The 18,311-nt window shown below is 37.5% G+C and overlaps 1 pseudogene; it reads left to right on the forward strand.

The window, feature by feature from the left end:
- Nucleotides 1-12,144, forward strand: part of LOC107181572 — a 75,998-nt pseudogene extending 63,854 nt beyond the window's left edge.
- Nucleotides 12,145-18,311: the final 6,167 nt, after the last annotated feature.

Consider the following 18,311-nt stretch of genomic DNA (forward strand, 5'->3'; position numbering starts at 1 on the left):
CTCAAGCGTGGAAATACTAAAAAAGAGTCCTAGCCAATCAGAGCTCCGAGTATATGGAACAGACTTAATTCCTTGGGACTCAAAAAATTAGCTTTGATCAGACGTTTCTGATGAAGGCGAAATTAAAGGAACAGGCAATTTTTGGAGACATTATGAGAGAAAAATTAGTAGACTATTGAAAGATTCAAAAGTTAACTTGAGGGCCTGGCCGTGTCGCTCAGTTGGTTAGAGTGTCATCCTAATACACCAAGGTTGCTGATTCAATCCCTGATCAGGGCACACACAAGAATCAACTAATGAATGCATAAACAAATGGAACAACAAAAGTGATGTTTCTCTCTTTCTTTCTCCCTCTCTCTCTCCTTCCCTCTCTCTCTATAAATTTGATAAATAAATAAATTTTAAAAGCTAACTTAAAAGACAACCCTTGTTTTGCACTGGATTACTCAGCATCATAATGATGTCACATCCCCTTAAGTTAATTTATAAATTTAACACTACTTTAATTAAAAAAAAGAAAACTAGATTCTTATGGAACTGGCCTAGTTGATACTACAGTTAATATGAAAGATAAATATTCAAGGATGGCTAGGAAAACAGTAAAAAAGGAAAACTATGAGAGCAGACTGGTTCTAGTAGATACATAAGGGTGGGCAAACTTTTTGACTCGAGGGCCAGAATGGGTTCTTAAGCTGGACTCAGAAGAAGGAGCTGCGGCGTGTTTCCCAATGTTGCCATGTTAACACTGCTGCTGGTGAAGGAGTGCAGGGGAGAGCAAGAGAACCCACTCTTTCAGCTCCACGGGGCCCGATAGAACAGCCCAACGGGCCGTAGTTTGCCCACGGCTGCTAGAACGTACGTAGAAGTCTCCACAGTTGAAATGATGTCCCTAGTGTAGGTGAATGGAGAGACAGTTTAGTGGAATAAGAAAAAAGTACAAAAATAGAGCCAAGTACATAGAGAAATTTTGAGGTGATTGAAAGTTTGCAGTGATTAAGGTGCCCTCGCCGATGGAACAGCCGAACGGGCCGTAGTTTGCCCACGGCTGCTAGAACGTACGTAGAAGTCTCCACAGTTGAAATGATGTCCCTAGTGTAGGTGAATGGAGAGACAGTTTAGTGGAATAAGAAAAAAGTACAAAAATAGAGCCAAGTACATAGAGAAATTTTGAGGTGATTGAAAGTTTGCAGTGATTAAGGTGCCCTCTAAAAATCACTGAAGGGAAAAACAGGCTGTTGAATAAATAGTACTGAGACAACTGAAAAGCTTTTGGGGGGGAAATTAAATTAGATGCAAACCTTTCAACATACCAAAAATAAATAAATAAAAATAAATAAGCTGGAAATGGTTCAAATATTTAAATATGAAAAATTAAACCATTTAAGCATTAATAAAAAGGTTGAAGGTTTTTATAACACAAGTACAAAGAAAGCATTTCTAAGTATAACTAAAAATTAAAAAAAAACAATAAAAGATTGATATATATAACTACAAAATACCCACTTCTGCGTTGTAAAAACAAATCAAAACAAGACCCAAAATAAATAAGCAAACTGAAAGACAAATAGCAGACAGAAAATATTTATATCATATATGCAAATATTGGAATATTATGAATATTATATAAAACTTTTTAAACTTGAGAACAAAATAAAAACAATATAAAATAGAAATATAAAAAATAGCAAATATATATATATCTATATATATATATAAAATAGTCTTTAAGTTTATGAAAATACAACCACCCTCTGATACATTTATCCCCGATCAGATTGACAAAATATGAAGAACCTGACAGCACATTCTTGTGGCTGGGCTGTGGGGACATAGGCGCTCTCCTAGGCTGCTGGTGGAAAGGGAATTGGGACACCTTCATGGGGAGAAATTGGGCAATGTGTATCATATAACGTGTGCATTTGTGTTTTAACCCAGCAAACCAAGTTCTAAAAATTTGTCCTGAAGTTTCATATCCAACAATTCAAAAATATATGCAATTTATTGTAGCATTATTTAGAATTGCAAATTTTGAAGAAAAACCTAAATATCCATGTATAGAGTGATTGAATAAGCTATCATAGTTACAATGTTACTGTAAGACAAATGAGAAAAATATCTATGAACATATATATTATAGTTACCAGTATATATTAAGTAAAAGTAGCAAAAATTTTTAAAAAGTATATACATAAGCAAATTTTACATAACAAAGTATAGGGTGAAATTATATACATATATATATATATATACACACACACACATATATGATTTTTTTAAAGATGCAGGAATAATAAAACAAAAAACTTGATATTGGCTACGTATAAAGGATGGTTTAAAATTTGGTAGAAGGGACAAGGGGTAAAAACACAGTGGAAGGGAATCTAGGGTAAAATTGAGTGGGAGTGAGGGATGGAGTAATACTTCTCTAAGTACACCTTTTAGTATGCTGGCTCCTAGACTATATTAATGTTTTACATACTAACTATCACCACCAACAATAATAAAACAACGAAAGTGGGAAAGACTAATAATAAGTAGTAACAGAAAGGAATAAATTAACTTCATTTAAAATTACTAATACAGCCACATTGAAGGAGTAGGAAAAGGTTCACAATTAATCCAAGTAATGTTAAAAGATATTTTAACTCTGTATGCTAAGGCTAACGATAGAAAGAACTACAAACAAATATTGAACTCTAGTCAGTAGGTTTGGTTTTTCAGTGAGAAGGGCTAGCAGTTTTGAAACTATTTTTGGTGTATTTAATATTAAACAAACAAGTAAATATGTTGAGAATAATGGGAGCCGGGTTCCTCACTGTCCAGGTGAGAGATATGCACATGGAAAGTGGGAAGCTAGAATACACTCTGATGTTGCCTTGGAATTGGAGGCGTCAGCATGTATTCCTGGCATAGGTAGAAAGATGAAGTAGAAATATTAGATATACATGGAGAGAGAGAGGGGTGGCAGCGGGGGAGAGAATTGCTAGTTCTGTCTGCTGAAAGACCCTGTCTCTGCAGTAACAATGAACATAGTTACCACTCATATCTTGGTTTCTAAACCATTCTCCACCACAAGAAACCAAGGCTACTTAGAGAGATGATAGACAGATATACCTGGTAGATATTTAATTAGTAACAGAAAGGGACACATTAACTTCATTTCAAATGAATGATCAAATCATATCTATCATCTATCTATCTATCTATCTATCTATCTATCTATCTATCTATCATCTATATATCTATCATCTATCATCAATCTATCTAATGCTTCAAGAATTGTCTTGGATGCGTTTATAAAGCCTACGGCTTGAGTAGATGACTGGGGCTTGCATAATGCAAACAAAATCTTGGAACCAGGACTTAGACCAGAAGTCAGTTAACAGAAAATCAAAAATCATCAGTTTATATTGCTAATATTAGGACTATGAATTCTGATAAACTGTATCAGACAGATCAGAGGCTAAGCTGCTTTAACTGAGAGATCTAAAAATTCAGTGTCTTAAATATGATTTAAAGAAACTTCCCTCACATCAATCATCTAAAGATGATTGGTTCCACTCAGTAGGATACCATGTTTCCTGTGATCAATCAAGGATCTGGGTTTCTTATTTTACTGATTCAACTTTCTCTAAGGTTTCACTTTTTTAACATGACCCAAGCTGGGTTGCAACCACATAAGAATAGAAAGAAGATAAAGTCCAGATAATTCATTGCACCCATCACTTCCACACACATCTCATTGTGAAGAAGTTAGTCATATGGCCACATCTCATTGTAAAGGTGAGCCAGAAATGTAGTTTCAATTGGCATAGACATGTGTCCAGGAGATGCTGCTGCCAAAAGGGAGGAAATATAAGTGAATACTGGAGACAATAATGATGTCTGCCTCGCCTATTCTTTTAGGAGGTAGAATCTTGATTGGAAGTGTTTGATCCAAAAACTCAAAGTGGGAGAGAAAGTAAATCCAACAAAAAGAACTTAATTCCTGGAATAGACAAAGTGGGGAGAAAACAATGAAGATACTAAGTGAACATTACAGAGTTTGAAAATTCCTGCAGTACCATAATTATTTGGTATAATGACTTACTGAAATTTAGGTGTCTTAAAATAACTCTTTGAAATACATTTTTTCCTGTTTCACTTTAATTAAGCTCATCACTAGCTCTTAAGTTTCCAAAATGTTTTTTTTTTTTAACTTTGCAAGGAAAAAATCAAACATTCCCACCTGGTGAACCTGCTCCATAAAACTTATAACACTTGGTATTACTCAGTGAATTCGAATTAACACATATTTTTATATGTACGGTGCTGATAATGTAACATGTAGTGAGCTTTCTTGGGGGGAAAAAAAGGAAACAATACAAATTGTAACCGATTAGATGCTACTACATCATACAGAACTAGTCTTTTTGGAGGGAGGAGGGATTGCATATTATTTCTGCATGAATATAAATAAACTTCACTTTAGTTAGAGATTATTTTGTCCTTATGAAGAAAAATGACTGAAAAGCTAGAGAGGAGGTTGTGTGCTCTGTGCCCCCAGTCTTCTGTTTGAGCAGGAGAGGTAATGATGCAAGCACCATCTATCTGGTCCTAAGTACATTCTGTTCAGTTCAACAAATATGTGTTTATCTCCTATTCTGGACATGGCATCTGAAAATAAAATAAAAACTCCACTTTCTGCAGTATTTCCCCACTGTGTGTTTCTTCCCTGTGAGTCTCTTTACTATTCACACAAAACACTTCACTTTGCTTGCCAAATATTTGGAGGATTTTTTCCCCACACCAAGCAATTTCCTGTGAGACCAGCTAGGTGCCCTACAGTACAAACTCAATTCTGATACTATCTAGGGTTTCAGGAGCTCCATGCCAAGAACAGAGATCAAAGACCAATATAAGAACAAGAGATATATTTTCCTAGTTTTCTTATCACCTAGGAAATTACTAGGGTTTTAAGAGCTCTGTGCCAGGAACCAGAGGCAGAGACCAAGACATGTATTTTCTATTATCTCATAGCCCATCCCCTGGTTTCTGGCCGTGGACCCTTCATAACAAAATGATCCACAACGCGAAGATACAGGCACATTACTAGAATCCATGCAATCATTAATAATCATTTGTGATTATTATGATATGTGGCATGATCAATCATCATACCACATGAAAGGTGCTCCCTGACTGAGTCAACCTAGGTTTGTAGGCTTCCATTAGGTCTTCTCAGGATCCAAAAACAGAAGTGGCCTCCCGTGGTCGGCAAACCGCAGCTCGCGAGCCATGTCTCTTTGTGGCTTTTTGGCCCCTTGAGTGTGGCTCTTCCACGAAGTACCACATGCGGGCAGAAGTTGGTATTTTGTGGACGAGCTGGTATTTTGTAAAGAGCCACACTCAAGGGGCCAAAGAACTGTATGTGGCTCACGAGCTGCGGTTTGCCGAGCCACAGTTTGCCGACCTAGACCTAGGCAAGCAGATGGGTTCATCCTTTCAGGCATGAAATATACATTACTGTTGCCCCAATTTCTCCAGAAGGGGTAAAGGCGCATCTTGCCCCATCAGGCCTGTAGCAATTCTGACATAAGTATTAAAACGCATTTGTAATTTCTTGCTTAGGAATCATCTGTTTCTAGCCCTTGTAGTTGCAGCTCTGGTCCTGCATTGAGTAGGGAAAACAAATAAACAAACAAAAAAAGTTGAGGTGATGTGGGAAAACAAGTATAACATCAGCTTCCCCACCTCCTCTTCCCCAGATCCACCAGAAAAACAGAGGAATCTATCCAGTGGGGACATTCTTTTAGCCCCATTCATGTTCATGTTGAGTGTCAGCACACACTCTTGAAACCCCAACTTAAGAGCAGGGGGTAGACAGAGCTTTTGCCTGGCCACCATTTACTGGAAAGTCTAGGCTGAATTAGGGGAGCCTGTTAGACAAACATTTTTTTTTAAATATATTTATTGATTTTTTACAGAGAGGAAGGGAGAGAGATAGAGAGTTAGAAACATCGATGAGAGAGAAACATCGATCAGCTGCCTCCTGCACACTCCCTACTGGAGATGTGCCCACAACCAAGATACATGCCCTTGACCGGAATCGAACCTGGGACCACCCGGGATCTTTCCGTTTGCAGGCCAACACTTTATCCACTGAGCCAAACCGATTACGGCTAGACAAACAGTTTTATTGGTTACTCCCCATTGCAGGTATTTAGTCAGATGACAAAAGAAATTATAAAATAAATTTAATTTTACCAGGTACAAAACAATAATTAACTAGATTATAGAGGTGTTTTATTTTTGTTTTGATATTGTTATTGGCTGAAAATTATTCTTCAGTGATAAAAGAATAATTAGTGAAATTAAAGAGTTGAAGGCTGCTTCTGATCTTTCATAACTCCTGTCACTGCAAATGAAATAGATAGCAGTTTAAGGGGGAAAAAAACACAACAAAAAATGTGACTCAACTTGGTTTATTCTTACCAACAGAAAGCTAGCATGTTCCTCAAAGAAAACTCGATATAACGTTTGTTATTTCAGAGAATTTTCAGTAATCCAGATTAGGGTTGCCATCTCTAGCAATAAATAAACAAACAAAATAAAATAAAAGACTCCCAGTTTGATTTATTTTGAAATAAAAAATAAACACAGAAACACACACATACATGTCGAAGTAGTCTATGGTACATATTTATACTATATATATATATATATGTAGGACAACATTGTACCACAATCATTGCATTGGAATACTAACATGTATGTTGGGTTTATTTTATCATGTACACATTTTTAAAGGTTAATCAAAAATACACACAGTAATTTGTCCAAATGCTAGTATATAAGTTAAGCTTTTTTGTTTTTCAATAAAATAAAGAGAAACTTTCTTGGGTTGTGTAAACTGGGAAAGAAACATCTAAAAACAGACGCAAGCATAAGATTAACTTCACAACTGGGCCCTACAGAAATACTTTGCAATTTAAATAATCAATAGGATAACAATTAAGTGAATTTTCTTATCTTCCTATGATGCAGCAATTTAACTGTTAATGGAAGAAAGCAATGTATATTTTGAAGGCCTAGGGTGGGGGGTGCAGGGTGGAGAGGGTCAATGGGTAAACAAAAGAAGACATCTGTAATACTTTCAACAGTAAAGATAACATTTTTAAAAATAACATATTAAAAGAGAATGATAGTGCAACATTTCATTTACTATGTACAAGGTTTTATATAACAATCTGGAAAAATAATCTGAAATAATATAGTAGTTATATTATGTGGTAAATTAGGATGGAACATTTTCTTTTCTCTATTGTTCAAATTACTATAAGTACACAATGCAACATATACTCTTAGATGAAAATATAGAGCTAGGAAACAGACTCAGTGGGTGAAACAAACATTTTTTTTTTCCTGCAGAACTGACTTTATCACTAAAATTCTCTTGTCTTATGTAACTTTGAGTAATAGACCTAACTTATAATCAACTAATACTCCTCAACTCCAAACAAATAAAAAGAAAACACGCTTGTGTGCAGGTTTTCTGGAGCTGAGCAGATGTCTGAAGCAGCTGACAAGACAGAAAGGGCCTTGTAGCTGATAACAACACCAGAGCACACACACTGTTTAGAAATGTCCTGTCTCACTTTGCTCCGCCAGCAAGTTCAAGGAGTTAACAATCAAAACTGCCTCATGTATTTAAACTTTGTGCAGTGGGTCATATAAACATTCTTTGAGTTAAATGGTGTAATAGATCTAAAAATCTCATACCCGCTTCCTTTTCTCTCTGAGATTTATCACGCTGTGATATAAATACCCGCAGTATTTTACAAGACAATGAACTTGGCTTTTTCTAAGACCAGTCATTTTTGCTGAGTAGTGGAAATCTACAGAGCTGTAAAATCTAGGGAGCTGTTTGGCAGTCTTGGGGCTTTTAGAACTGCATCCTTAGAATATATTTTAAATTACAATATGATCATATTTCTAAAACTAAAAATATTTGAATACACACAAACAGTCATATGAAGGATAAAGCATGCCAAAATCCTACCTCTTAGGAAACTGCTAAACCCTGACAAGTAGCCAACTCAGTAAACTCGTACTGTTTATTTATGGTCATCTGTTCATTTCTTGTTTCCTACTTTTCTGGAGGATGGGCCAGGAGGATTGAAGCTGAAGACAATGGCTTAAAAGTTTTAGTGATTTCTTCATGCTTGCCCTAATGCAATATGTCACCTATCTGTCTGCTGCACTTTTGCCAATATTAGCCCTGACCCTCTGGGGAATTTTGTGACCTCTAGGGTCTTTTTTTCCTCTTCTCCTTCCTTCCTTTTTTTTTTTTCCCCCACCAGAGAACTTGTGATGTCATCACAGCTCTATTAGCTCTACCCTAACAATGAAAGCACATTATCATAACAGAATTGTCCCAGGGCTCATTACCAGGGAAGTGACTTGGTTCAGGAGTTGCCTTTTCTCTGTGGAGACTACCAGGTCTCTCCCCGAGGAGTCCTGGAAAATGAAGACATCAAACGCTGTTGGGATCCAATGGCATTCCTCTCTTCAGTCTTCACAGAGTGGCCCTGAAAAGCTAGTCTCTACTTATTTGGGTTCTGACAAAGACTGAACAATGGGTGGCTGTGTGCAAAGCCTTTTTTCCTCTCCGATCTATAGGCATTATCCAAGGAATCGCCATTCACAGGAGGATAATGCACAGGGCCGCACTTCTTGTTTAGATTACAGCTCACACTCTCTGAGGCCTCCTCTCATTTTCTTTTTGGCATTTTAATCCTTAGACTTACAGATCCACTCAAGAATTAAATAAACTAAATTAGAAGAAAATGCTGATGCCTCTGAGTCATGAAATCCTAAGATAAAAAGTGTCTTGTTTTTTCATATATGTGTTACGCATCTTCAATAGAAACACTGCGGCTGATCTACATTCTGATTGTTGCGGGGAACCCTGGGAAGCAATCACCCTCCGTTAGAGTCATATTTTCTCTGCCAGATATTATCTAAAACTTTTTACCTTTAATGTACCATCATCTGGGGACAGTTCTTTCTGCAGGTGAGGCAAGTTTATTTTTAGAACTAAAATATGTGGTGTTTTTATTTCCGCCAACAAAAGATAGATGACATTTTAAAAGAAATCTCTCACTATCATGTTTGACTTTTTAAAATTTTGAATACTGAATTTACTGATAGAAATAAATGCGTTTCTTTTGGTAGTTTATGAAGAGCATGAAACAAAAATTTGCAGCTTTTTGGACCAACCTCAAAGCCATTGTTACATTTATAAAATAACCAACATGGATATAAAAAGAATTTCAGCTATGTGCTTAATGGTTGAATTTAGAAGGTAAGCTGTAAACCAGCTGATACAGTAAATAATACATAATTATAAACTGAAAGATTTAAAATAACTCACTGGAGATTTAAAATAATAATAGCAATCAGAGTTCAGCCAAGAATCTATTGCTGATTTAATTTTAAGTCAGTTTGTCTTGGAATGTTTTCTGGGCTCTTGAATGTTACTACAATAAATTCTTAATCATTTAAGGCAAATTATAGAACCCTGTGCATATCTGGCTTCTATAGTCACTTTAATTTTATATTTGGTCTTTTCCAAAAAAAAAAAAAAAAAAGAATAACCCTAGAAGTTTGGTAAAATTATGAACATCTAACTCACACATGGCTTGGAATTTCTATAAAAAAAATTAGGATAGTGAATGAAAGTAGTTGACTTAAATGTAGAGTAGGAATTTTTGAGAGGACATCACTTTCTATTTAGTAGTTTTGTTTTCCACTGATATGGATGGGTGAAAATTGGCTCTAAGAAGAAAGAATCTGAACTATTATCAAATTTTAATTTCTAAAACAATGCCCATTTTTGTAATGCACGATCTTAGTTGTTTCTCAAAGAAATTCTGCAAAAAAGCAGCAAAAGAAATGCCATTAGCCTGATAGGCCTCTGCTTTAACATGTATGATGAATCTCTAAAGACTCTTTTGTTCTTGAAAAAATTCTACATGTACTGGTTCTATATGAGAGAAGCCAATTCAAAATAGTTCTAATCAAAGAAGGAGAAGGAGGAGGAAGTGAAGAGGGAAGTGGAGAGGAAGGGAGAGAGAAAAGATAGTATTTACTGACTAAAGCACCGGTAACTGTGAAGTCCTAGGTGAAGCTTGTTTTAGTGGAGGCTGGTACAGGACATCAAAGATGCCCTCCTCTCAGTAGTCCTTCTGGTGGGTGTTGTCCTCATGGTCTTCTACCATAGAATGGCCTACGGTCAGAAAACATAGTAATGGCAACCACAGATTTACATAATCCCAAATTTGGAACCTTAGAGAATGAGTATTTTTCTTACCTCAATGTATCAGTACCAATATATCAGTAGCAGGAAGCAGTTTGATTGGAGCATATCATATTGTCAAAGAGAATAAGATTCATAACTAATCAAGGCTGGATCACATAGACCTTGTTTGTGGTGCAAAAAAACAAAACAAAAACAACAGTTTCACATCATGAGAAAGTGGAGAAAATTGTGTTGAGCTGCCAAACCCAAGAAGTTGTCTCCCAACAACACATTATAAATCTAAATAATTAGTTGTGAAGAATTACAAAGAGTATTTACTTACAAATCACTTTTCCTACTGAACTAGTTTTTGCCCTAGTACATGCAGAATAAGATGTGCCATTTAGATATTTAGCCTCTAAACCCAACATGTCCAATATAGATCTTCCAAATCTTCCATCCCATGAACACCATTTTATTGGATACTCCTACATTTTCTCCAGCTAATTAGACCAGCAATTTGCAATCTTTTTCATCTCATGACACACATAAACTAAATATTAGAATTTTGCCTATCTCACACACACACAAAAAAAATAGGTATAATTTTGTTTCTTTCACACCGGACGGCCATTATATTGGCTGTTATCATTTTTTAATTAGACACCCTAAGGGTAAAGATGTCAATGCCCCTGACTAAATAATCAGGTACTGCATGTTTTAAAAATTCTTGTAGCACACCAGTGTGCCAGGGCACACTGATTGAAAATTGCTGATTTAGACCAAAGAGTTTATGGTCATCCTTAGCTTTTTTCTTTCCTCATAGTTGATCCATCAGCAAAATATAAGCCTAACCAATGGACACAGACAACAGGGGGGTGAGGGCATTATGGGGGGGGGGTACGACACTGGGGTGATATGGACACATATGTAATACCTTAATCAATAAAGAAAAAAAAGAAAAAAATTGTTACATTCTGGCTTTTTTAGCTTTCAGCTTGGAGGAGGCTTAGGTGCAACTTTCTTTGGTTGCCCAAATCTGGGTTAATCTGACCCTGGCTGCCTCCACCACACTGCTGAAGTTTGATTCCAATTAAATCAAAGTCGTATACCTGAGGTGCATGGGTGGGAAAGATAGACCCAAGGTCAACCCCCTGGGTCTATCTCCAAAACAAATGTTGGTGATGATATTTCTAAAGCAACCAGTGATGGGAAGGGTCTGAGGATTACAGTGAAACTGACAATTCAAACAGGTCCAGATTGAGGTAGTACTTCTGAGTCTGCCCTGATCATCAAAGCACTCAAATAACCACCAAGAGATAGAAAGAAGCAGAAGAAGCCGAACCGGTTTGGCTCAGTGGATAGAGCGTTGGCCTGCAGACTGAGGGGTCCAGGGTTTGATTCTGGTCAAGGGCACGTACCTTGGTTGCTGGCACATCCCCAGTAGGGGGCGTGCAGGAGGCAGCTGGTCAATCTCTCTCGTTGATGTTTCTAACTATCCCTCTCCCTTCTTCTCTGTAAAAAAATCAAACAAATATATTTTAAAAAAAAGAAAGAAGGAGGAGGAGGAGGGGGAGGAGGGAGAGGAGGAGGAGGGAAAAGAGAAAAGAAAAGAAAAGAAAAGAAAACCTGACCAAAAAAAAACAAAACATTAAGCACAATGGAAATATCACTTTTGATGAGATTGTCAGCATTGCCCAACAGCTGTGGCACAGAACTTTAGCTAGAGAACTCTCTGGAATCATGAAAGAGATCCTAGGGACTCCCCAGTCTGTGAGCTGCAATGGTGATGACGCCACCCTCGTGACATCAATGATGGTGCAATGGAATGCCCAGCTATTAAGAACTACAAAGGAGCCTAGCCAGTGTGATTCAGTGGTTGAGCTTCAACCCATGAACCAAGACATCACCGGTTTGATTCCCAGTTGGAGCGCATGTCTGGGTTGCAGGCTTGATCCCCAGTAAAGGGGCGTGCAAGAGGTAGCCAATTAAGTTCTCTCTCATTGATGTTTGTATCTCTCTAGCCCTTCCACTTCATCTCTCTAAAAATCAATAAAAACGTATCTTCAAAAAAAGAGCTACAAAGAAAAATATTTTAACTAAAGATCATTTAACAACCAAAAAATAAATAAATAAATTTTTTGGCTCTATGGGTGAACTTTAGCCAGAATCAAATAATCTCTCACCATTTGCACCAGTATCCCTCCAAGCTATGGTGCCATTGTCCTATACCTGGGTTATTGCAATAGTCCAGTGATTCTCAACCTTCCTAATGCCGCAACCCCCTTTAATACAGTTCCTCATGTTGTGGTGACCCCCAACCATAAAATTATTTTTGTTGCTACTTCATAACTGTAATGTTGCTACTGTTATGAATCATAATGTAAATATCTGATATGCAGGATATATTTTCATGGTTACAAATTGAACGTAATTAAAGCATAGTGATTAATCACAAAAACAATATGTAATTATATATTCAATATGTGTTTTCCGTTGGTCTTAGGCGACCCCAGTGAAAGGGTCGTTTGACCCCCAAAGGGGTCGTGACCCACAGGTTGAGAACCGCTGCAATCGTCTCTTCACTGGTCTCCCGGCTCCCACTCCTGGCCCTTCTATCAAATCTTCAACTTTACCTTCCTAACTATATCTTCCTTGGCTATCCTACTACAGTTGCATCATTCCATCAATTTCTGACCTCTTTCTTAGGGTTTATTTTATCATGTACACATTTTTAAATTTACCTAATTTCTTACCTAATTTCTCTCCATAGCATTAATCAATATCTAACAATCCATGTGTTTTACTTAATTATCTTGTTTCCCCCACTTAGGCACCCTATCTAAACCAGTGCCTACCACACAGGGGGTGTTCAATAAATATTTACAAAATAAATGGGGGGAAATTAATAAATGGCTGAAGGAGAGGTTTTGAATATCATTAAGTCAGAAGAGTCCAGACCACTAGAACAGTAAATTCACCTCAGGAAGAGCACAGGAGGCAGTGATGGAAGTTATATACTCACAGTGTACAGTGATAGGCATACAGATATATAGCATGCCCATTGGTGTTTCTCCATATTTGGAGAAAATGTTCTGCTTTGGTCTGTTTTGTTTCTACTTATAGCTTTACCACAGCAAATAGGCACACATTTATTGTTGGAAGAGGATGTGAACAATTATAATTGGGAGAAATAAATTTGGTAACAATTTTGCAGTTTGTAAAGGACTTAGGTTATAATGTGTTTTTTGTTTGTTTGTTTGTTTGTTTGTTTAAGGCTGATCTAACCAGTCTCTGGTCCTTCTTTAAACAGGAAGGAAGGTCATATCATTTCAAAAGCTCTTCTATACCTACAATTCTCAAAAATAAGTTCCCAACATTATTCATTGGTAACATATGCCAAAATTATGGCCATTTTAAAGCCTAATGAAAGGTTTTGAAAATTGTTTCTTTAATTCCATTTATTATTGCTCTTTTATTCTAGTAGATATTATCCCCATAGTTAACAGAGAGCCATCATGCGCACCATGCAATTGTTATAATTCATTACAACTAACTGGCCATTTTGCCATTTGGGTTAGTTTGAGGGTTGCACGTGTCATAAGTTAATCTGCCGCAGACTTTCCAAGGATGTTGAGTTATGAGCTTCACAGAAGTCTTTTGATGCCTAATTTCATCCAGCCTCACAATTTGCCAAGTTATATCCTTTACTTCTTCTAGCAAGTGAGTAGTCTATTAGTTCTTGCCCTGCAACCCTGAACCCCCATGCTTTTAAGATTATCCTTTGGTCTTTGTTTTTCCAAAATCTCACTATGATGTACCTAATGTGATTTTCACTATATTTATCCTAGCCGGGGCTGTACGGCTTCTTGACTCTGAGGTCTGATACCTTTTGATAGTTTTGGAAAATTCTCAGCCAGTGACTATTCAAATATGATTACTGCCTGTTGTCTTTCTCTTCCTCTTCCAGGACTCCAATCATACTTCTTATTGGAACATTTCATTGAGACCCATATGTCTCTTCCTCTTTTTTAATGCATATTTTCCTTCATTTCTGCTCTCTTAAGTAAGTCTGACTTATTTTTCACTGACCTATTTTAGAGTTCACTAATCCTATCTCCTGTTATTTTATTTACTGGGTTTTTAAGTAGGTTAATTGTATTTTGGAAGAAAGTTGTTACTTTTGGTGATATTTCAGGGAACTAAGTTTTTGGGTTCTATTTTCTCCAAATCTCTTAGAAAGTTGGAGGAAAAACGGAGACAGAATTTATATTAAACCTTTATATGGTATAAAAATGATTTGAAAATTTAAATAAAGCACTAACTAAAAATCTATTGTGAAACATTTTAGAAGTTTCTCTTTGAGAAACACATAAAAATTCTTATTTTAATACTTTGATATCTGCTTTACATTCCTGTGAGTGTTTAGAAAAGACAGGCCCTGGATGCAGGTAGAATTAGGAAAGTAGGACTATTTATTCAATATGAAATAACACCTTTGGAACTGAAATACCTTCAAACTCATTCAGAGCTGTTGCCGTGACCTATGACAGACAGCAAACTTTTAATTGCACAATTAGAGGGGGAAAATTTTTTAAGAGTTAAATATCACCGAGAGAGGTAATACATTGATTTAAATTTTAGGAGAATAGAATCTTTCTCAACCTTTCTTTCTTATAGATGTTGATGGTGATACAGGATGACTAAGTATTTAAGCAATAGGGAATGGAAGATGAGAGAGAGAGACTGACCCTGGTGAAGATAAATGGTAAAACAACATTTGCTAATATTTATTAGACACTTGTTATGTCCCAAACCTTGTTCTAAGTTTTAACACTAATTAAATCTTTAGCTTTATGACAATCTCTAATGTAGGTGTTATAATTATTTTCGACCATGTTCTGCAGATGGGGAAACCAGGGCACAGAAATGGTACTCACTTAAAGCTCCAGAGAAAGAAAATAATGAAAGTGAGATTTTAACTGAGATTGACCCACTCTCAGATCTGATATGGAAACTATTTCCCTGTACTTTTCCCTATGTAAGACATACTGTTTTCCCTTGACCTTGGTTGCCTGTTAAAAACATGTAATGCATTGCACAGAAATATCGGGATGAATTTAGATCACCTATAAATACCTATTAGAGATTATTTGAATAGTCATTTTTTTTATCTTTGTCATTTGAGGAAGTATTTGAATGTCACAGATTTAAAAAAAAAAAGGATAAAAGGTGTCAATTCCCTGGTTTTTGAGCAGATATACGTGAAGTTTCTCCTGTAATTCAGGGCTCTCTGACAGTTATGTCAATATTAAAAATATTAAGGTTAATATTTCTTTGCCTGTGATCCTCAACTGGGCAATATGTAGTAAATGATGCTGCTTTCATACTCCAAAATATGCTGTTCTCAGGCAGACTCCCTTTCGGCCATCATTTCATTAAGATGTATCAGCTGTAAAGACAACCACAGGCTGGATGGCATGGTGTTAGGATAAAGTGTTCATTTTATTTTTTGCAACTTGGTTCCTATACAAGCCTTGGTCTTGTATTTCATTTTAATGCATCATAAGTCACTTCAGCATTTATAATGAGCGTTTTCAACAGCCATGCCACTTCCATTTCCCACATTGTGCTACGCCCTGTACTTCTAGAAGTCTCATACCCCCAGATGACTGCTACACACCATCACTTTCTACTGAGGATCCTCCTCCACCCTGCTCCTCAGGTGGATTTTGTGCTTGTGAAAGGTGCCAGACTGACAGATGACTGACCTCTTTGCCACAGGCATGGATAGAAGAGGCAGGCAACCCTCCGGGTGGTACCTGCCAACATGGCTGCTTCTGGAAGGAAAGGGAAGATGCTCCATCGCAGCCCCTTTGCCAGGGGTATCTTGGCAAATGCCAACTGCAATTATGTGCCTGCTAGTCCCTGGCTCCAGCACTAATACAGAAGGAAAAAACCAATAAAAGACTTTTCTGGACTCCAGTAAACTCTGTTTGTGTCTTGTTTTACCAAAGCTACCTTCGTTAGCCACCCTGCCAATTCCACAGCTGGTCTAGATGCTGTTTCACACCTGTCCCTTCAGCAGAATAGACACCTTGTAGGAGTGCAGTGCTGGTTCAGAGTGCTCACTTTAAACTGAAGAGATGAAAAAGGAAACTACACTATTTACCACCGGTGAGTACTGTTTTTTTATCTTGTCTCTTTTATAAAATGGAAGAAATGGTTAAATATCAAGCAGATTTGAGGTCAGTTTGTTTTTAAATAAAATGACCATAAAGAGCTTGAACTAACCTGGATGGAGTGGCTTAGTTGCTTGAGCACTGAAAGGTTGCCGGTTCGAATCCCAGTCAGGGCACATACGTGGGTAGCAGGTTCAATCCCTGGTCAGGGCATGTACACATGAATGTCAATCTCTCTCTCTCTCTCTCTCTCTCTCTTCCTCTCTCTAAGCATGTTCTTGGATGAGCATTTTAAAAAAAAGAACTTGAACTCTGAGTTATGGGTTTACCTTTGCAAAGTAGTAGCTCCAAAATAATGTAGTACTGAGATATGTAACAAAATGCAATCCCAGAATGAGGGAACTTGAAATACAATATTGTAAACTCAGTTTTCTTTCTATTATGTGACTCTGCAAATAAACAAGTAACATAAAATTTAAGATGGTAATCTCAGAAAGACAGTAATCCCTTTGGTAAATAGTCCCATATACATATTTTATGGCCAACTAAACTTTAATAAATACATCCAAATATATTTTATTTAACTCTCTATAAGAGGTAAAAAAAGTTTTCAATCCGTGAAAAAAAATTAATTTCTTTTTCCAACAAGGGAAAACAAGCAAGGATATAAAAGGTTCTATGTATTCCATACCTTTTACACAACAATTTTACCTTTAGAAATCTATTCTACATAAGAATATTTGACATATAAGTGTATGTGAACAAAAGTTTTTACTGTAGCAGTTTTATAAGTGGAAGAAAGGGAATGTTCTCAATATTCTTCAATAAAAAATTTCTGAACAAGTTGTTATATTCCCCCTAGAGCAGTGGTTCTCAACCTTCTGGCCCTTTAAATACAGTTCCTCATGTTGTGACCCAACCATAAAATTATTTTCATTGCTACTTCATAACTGTAATGTTGCTGCTGATATGAATCGTAATGTAAATATCTGATAGGCAGGATGGTCTTAGGCGACTCCTGTGAAAGGGTTGTTCAACTGCCAAAGGGGTTACGACCCACAGGTGGAGAACCACTGCTCTAGAGAATACTTTACAGCTCTTTATATAGATACTAGAGGCCTGGTGCACAAAATTCATGCATGGGGGTGGGGAGGTCCCTCAGCCCAGCCTGCACCCTCTGGCAATTGAGACCCCTCAGAGGATGTCCAACTGCAGAATTGGGCCTAAAATGGCAGTCAGACATCCCTCTCACACTCTAGGACTGCTGGGTTCTAACCACTCACCAGCCTGCCTAATTGCCCCTAACCTCTCTGCTTGCCTGCCTGATCACCCCTAACCACTCTGCTTGCTTGCCTGATTGCCCCTAACTGCCTCTGCCTACCTGCCTGATTGCCTCTAACTACTTGCCTGCCTGCCTGATCGCCCCTAAGTGCCTCTGCCCCCGCTGCCCCAGCTTCATCCAGAAGATCATCTGGAAGTACTTCCAGAATGACATCCAGAAGGTCGTTTAGCTGTCTGGCCTAATTAGCATATCCCCCTTTTATTATCTACTAGAGGCCTGGTGCACAAAAATTTGTGCACTCGGAGGGAAGGGCGGTCCTTCAGCCCGGCCTGTGCCTTCTCACAGTCTGGGACCCCGCAGGGGATGTCCATCTGCTGGCGTAGGCCCATTCCCCAGGGGATCGGGCCTAAGCTGGCAGTCAGACATCCTGCTGGCAGCCCTGGAGCCCTCGGGGGATGTCCACTTGCCAGCGGGGAACAGACTCAAGCTGCAGTCATACTTCCTTAGTGCTAAATGAGGAGGTGGGAGAGGTTCCCGCCACCAGAACTGTCCTGGCAGCCGTCAG

Source organism: Myotis davidii, unplaced genomic scaffold (genome assembly GCF_000327345.1).
Source record: "Myotis davidii unplaced genomic scaffold, ASM32734v1 scaffold269, whole genome shotgun sequence".
In the NCBI taxonomy this organism is placed as follows: domain Eukaryota; kingdom Metazoa; phylum Chordata; class Mammalia; order Chiroptera; family Vespertilionidae; genus Myotis; species Myotis davidii.